This window comes from Camelus ferus, chromosome 16 (assembly GCF_009834535.1).
Source record: "Camelus ferus isolate YT-003-E chromosome 16, BCGSAC_Cfer_1.0, whole genome shotgun sequence".
In the NCBI taxonomy this organism is placed as follows: Eukaryota; Metazoa; Chordata; class Mammalia; order Artiodactyla; family Camelidae; genus Camelus; species Camelus ferus.
The window spans coordinates 6,863,740-6,868,622 of record NC_045711.1 but is presented as its reverse complement, the minus strand read 5'-3'; the positions used below and the strand labels follow the sequence as shown (position 1 = coordinate 6,868,622).

Sequence of the window (4,883 nt, the reverse complement as noted above, 5' to 3'; positions counted from 1 at the left end):
TGACATCTAAGTTCTATTTTGTATATAAGAAGAAACCCATCTTGGAGCAGAGGAAGAAGTTAGGGGGAGAAGAGTTCTCCACACAAAGCATAAGGAACAGCAAATGCAAAGGCCCTGAGGTGGCAAAGAAATTCATGCCTTGGAAAAAAATGAAAGGAACCCAGTGTGGCTAATGTGTGGAGAGCAAGGAGGAGAGCGATGGACGATGAGGTCACAGAGGTAGATAGGGGCTTGATCGTGCAAGGCTTCGTCTCTCCTCCCTAGCCTCCTCTTCCTCTCTACATCCCAGTGAGACCTTATAAGAGTGTGTCCAATGGAAATAGATCAAAGCCAATGCAAATAGGACAAAGGGAAAGTAAGCAGTGGAGAGACTGAGTTGTTGGTCTCAGTTCTTCACTCCTCCATATTCTATATCCATGGTATAGACTATGAACTCTTGCCATGGGCTCTTGATTTAGGGCTTGACTTTGTGACTTGCTTTGGCCAATGGTATGTGAAAGCAACAAAGGCTGAACCTATGCTGGCCCAAATGAGTATACCCCCTTGCACTTCTGCTTTTTGTTATTAAAAGAATAAGCCTTGGGGAGTCCAACGAAGATAAGAGATACCTGGAGCAGACCTGCACCCACCCTGAAGCCTGGAGTCAAGCCCCGCCAAGCCTAGCTTAGCAGTATGGCATTGAATTATTTGTTTTGACTTTGAGTTTTTGGAGAGGTTTGTTACACAGCATTATTCTGGCAATAGCTGACCAATACTAGCAAGGCGGTGAGGACTTCTCTGAGGAATGATTGACAGAGACAGGATACTTATCTGGAGAACAGAAGATTAAAAGGGAATTAAGGTCTGTCACATGACAGAGGATTCATTCCATGTGATTCTAAAGTACATGTATGAGATCAATGAGTCACGTGTATCTCTACCTGGGAAGAACTTTTTATCGACTACAAGTGCCAGGAAAATGGTGCTTGCTTCAGCAGCACACATACTGAAATGGGAAGAAGACAGAGAAGGTTAGCATGGCCCCTGTGCAAGGATGATATGCAAATTTGTGAAGCTGTCCATATTTTAAAAATCTATTTACAAAACAGAAACAAACTCACAGACATAGAAAACAAACTTACGGTTACCAGGGGGGGAAGTGGGTAGGAAGGGATAAATTAGGAGTTTGAGATTTGCAGTTACTAACTACTACATATAAAATAGATAAACAACAATTTCTACTGTATAGAACAAGGAACTCTATTCAATATCTTGTAGTAACCTATAATGGAAAAGGATATGGAAAGGAATATATGTATGTATATGTATGACTGAAACATGATGCTGTTCACCGGAAATTGACACAACATCATAAACTGACTATACTTCAATTTAAAAAAGTGCCAAGAAAATGGCATAAATTATCTCAGACTATTTTTTCACAACCAGAGGGCATGGAAATAACAATGTAGTGCCTACTATGTGCCAAGAACCTTCATTTTTTTTCTTTTCTTTTCTTTTTTTTGGAAATACAACTTTATTCTGACTCTACATGGGAGTGGGAATGACAATAACATACAAGATTTCACCCCTGGTTGTTGTGATGTGACTGTAACAGTCTTAGATTCAAAACTGCTACTTGAGTTTTCTTCCTTATTTTACCAGAGTGTACCATTAAGTAATATCTCATGCAGAGGTGTGTGGTAGATAAAGTTTCCAAATATCTTATGTTTGGAAATTTATTTATTTTGCCTTTATACTTGATTGATAGTTGCACTGGGCATTGAATCTTAGTCTGTAAATCAAATTCCCTTAAAACTCTGAAAGCCCTAGTCTACTGCCTGCTATAAAGGTTTTCTTATTGAAGAGCCTGACTCACTCTCATTCTCATTGCTTTATAGGGAACTGACCTGCAGTGGAAGCTTTCAGGGTGCCCTCCTTACCTTGGCTGACCTCTGCTTCAGTGTTGTTCCCACGTGTGGGCCTGTTTCACTCCCTGCTCTGAGATTGTATGTCCTTCCCCTCTGAAAAATTTTCCTGTATTATTTCTTTGATAATTTCTTCTCCTCCATGTTTTCATCCTTTTTTTTTTTCCCCAGAAACTCCTATTGGTCAGATCGTAATTTGATTCTTCTATGTCTCATCTATTTTTTTTAACCATTTTTAAAAAATTGAAGTATAATTGATTTACCATGGTGCATCTCTTATCTATTGGCTTGTTTCTTCCAACTCTTTGTCTTGATATTTTCAAATCATGTGAGGATATTTAAGCTCAAGAACAATTTGTCTTTTCACTTAGAGTTTTATATGAAAACGTATTTGTTGTTACAGTGTTTCTATAATCACAGAGTGACAGACATTTCAAACAAGAAATGTTCACTTAAGAGTTTAACGATTACCATAAAATGTGAATCAAAACTGACTTAAATGAGCGAGAATCTGAGAACTTAACTACCAAATGACAGCAAGGGCTTTTAGAGGCATACAATGGAGACTGCAGTAACTGGGTGAGACCAGAGCTGGTTAGGAAAAAGAAAGCTGTGAAAACTGTGGTCTTGCAAGGGCTTCAGGTCGTGCCTTAGGTCCCCAGGCACTTGGGGCATGTGGCACCCTGCTCCCAACCCCTGCCAAGAAGTGGGGTAGACCAGCTGGTGGTGCAGAGGAGCTGAAAGGGTCAAACCCCAAGTCGGTGATGGGATCTGCCCTGAGCAAGGCAGATGGGCTGCGACTGACAGGGGGTCTCCCTGCCAGGGATGGAAGCCAGTCAAGGCACCAGGCAGGGGGAAGCAGGATGCAGGCAGACAAATGGAGAGTCAGGCTCAGACAAGGGACCAGGGTGAGGTTTGAGTGGATGTGGAGGTCAGGTAAGAAATTAACAGAGGCTCTGAATGCTGACCGGCATCCGATGCCATGTGAGTCGAGAGAAGCAGCACTCATCTGGATTATGGGGCTGAGCAGGCTATCCCCCAGCCTAAGCCCTCTACCTCCATGCTGCAGGGTCCTCCTCTAATGAAGATGAGGCAAGAGAAGAGAAGGATACCACGGAGGTTCAAGGGCCTTCTGATGGTCCTGGACCCTGAGTGCGTGACTGTGTTCCTCCTTGAGCCTTGTTCACCCTTTGTGTGCTGTGCTGTCGCACCCGCTTAACCTCACCTCATTTGCAGTCAGTTTCACCGGAAGAGGGAGTAAGAGACACAGACACACATACAGCAGCACCACCACCACCACCACCACCACCACCACCACACCAACTGGTCCTTTCCTTCGCACACAAATATGCAGAGAGTCTGCCCTGCACTGAGCTGGGGCTGAAGCTGCAGCACCGAGTCAGATGCACTTTCTGTTTCCGTGTCCTGTAGGGGGGCAGACGTATGAGCAGAAGAGGGCTGGCGATTCCTTCATGGTTCAGCTGCCTCCAAATGAGATGCTTGGCAGGAGAGGAGGACTGCAACCTGTTGTTCCTCTGTTCATTGTTTATTTGCTAAGAGAATACTTTAGATAATTAGTCATTCATGCAAATGTTTACTTACTCAACAAATGGTTATTGGATTCCAATAATGATAATAATTAGCCCGCATTGAGTGCGCGCTCCGTGTCAGGCACAGAGCTGAGCCCTTTGAACTCCACTCTGCGCCAGATGTTAGCAGGACAGAGATGAAGAGGCAGTAACTGCCTCCAAGTTGTTGAGAGGCCAGTAATCAACACTGCAACCATTTCGTGTAACCTTTGCTACAGCAGCCTGTCAAGTACTCCTCCTGAGAGGAAGTACAGTATAATGATTAGAGGAAGGACTTTTGTATCAGGGACCTGAGTTTGAAACCTGATTATACTACTTTTTGGCTGTGTAGCCTTGGGCAAGTTCCTTAAGCTCCTTAAGCCTCAGTTTTCCCATCTATAAGATGGGCATGAAATTCATAACCACGGTGCCTCATGGAGTTGTGAGGGTTAGACGAGATTATGTATGTACAGAGCTAACACATTGCTTGGCACGTGGAGTTATTATTAAGTCCAGGGTACTACGGGATCCTAGGAGTTAACTTAACATAATGTTAAATTAAGGCAACTCAAAGGCATTAATACCTACAAGATGAGTAGTCAGACAAAGAAGGGAGTGGAGTTAGTATAAATGGTTTATATCATTCTGGTTGGAAGCTCAGCATTGCCTTCCTGCTCCCCATCAGTATTTCTGCGGAATGACACAGACCTCTTCAGTCTCGACTTTAATCACCGTAACTCACAGTGCATAATTGCAGTAGACCTTGAAAAGTCTCTTCTTACTTCTGGGCTTCGAATTCTTTTTTTTTGTTTTTTTTTTTTAAGTTTTTTTTTTTTTTTCTTTTTAATGGAGGTACTGGGGATCGAACCCAGGACCTTGTGCATGCTAAGCATAGGCTCTAACACTGAGCTATACCCGCACTGGGCTTCAGATTCTTCATCTTTACAGAGAAAAGGCTATAACAATCCCACTTAGGAATCATCCTTTAAGTACGTTCACTATAGCATTACTGATAATAGCAAAAACTTGTAAGAAATATAAATATATATCAATGGAGGAACAGGTTAATAAATTATGCATTCATAAATGGAAGACTATCTAGCTGCTAAAAAAATAGAGGTAAATTCCATACGGGCTGATGTAGAGAAATGTACTCAATCAAGCCATAATTTGCATGTAACAAATGCACCAATTTGGGGGATACAGCACTATGCATTTTGGCAAATGCATTCACTTGTCACCATCACTCCCATCAAGAAAAAACATTTCCATCACTTACAAATTTCTCTCCTACCACTTTCCCGGCAATCTCTCCCCACCGGCACAGAGGCAACCACTATTCTGATTTATAACACCATAGGCCCCTTTTTGTCTCTTCTCAAACTTTGTATTTTTGGAATTATGGTTT

At 42.4% G+C, this 4,883-nt stretch overlaps 1 non-coding gene across 1 annotated transcript; it reads left to right on the top strand.

Moving 5' to 3' along the window:
* Positions 1-961: 961 nt before the first annotated feature.
* LOC116656942 lies at positions 962-1,068 on the top strand. Its single transcript, XR_004311945.1, has one exon. It is a non-coding gene; the product is annotated as a U6 spliceosomal RNA (small nuclear RNA).
* The last annotated feature ends 3,815 nt before the right edge of the window (positions 1,069-4,883 follow it).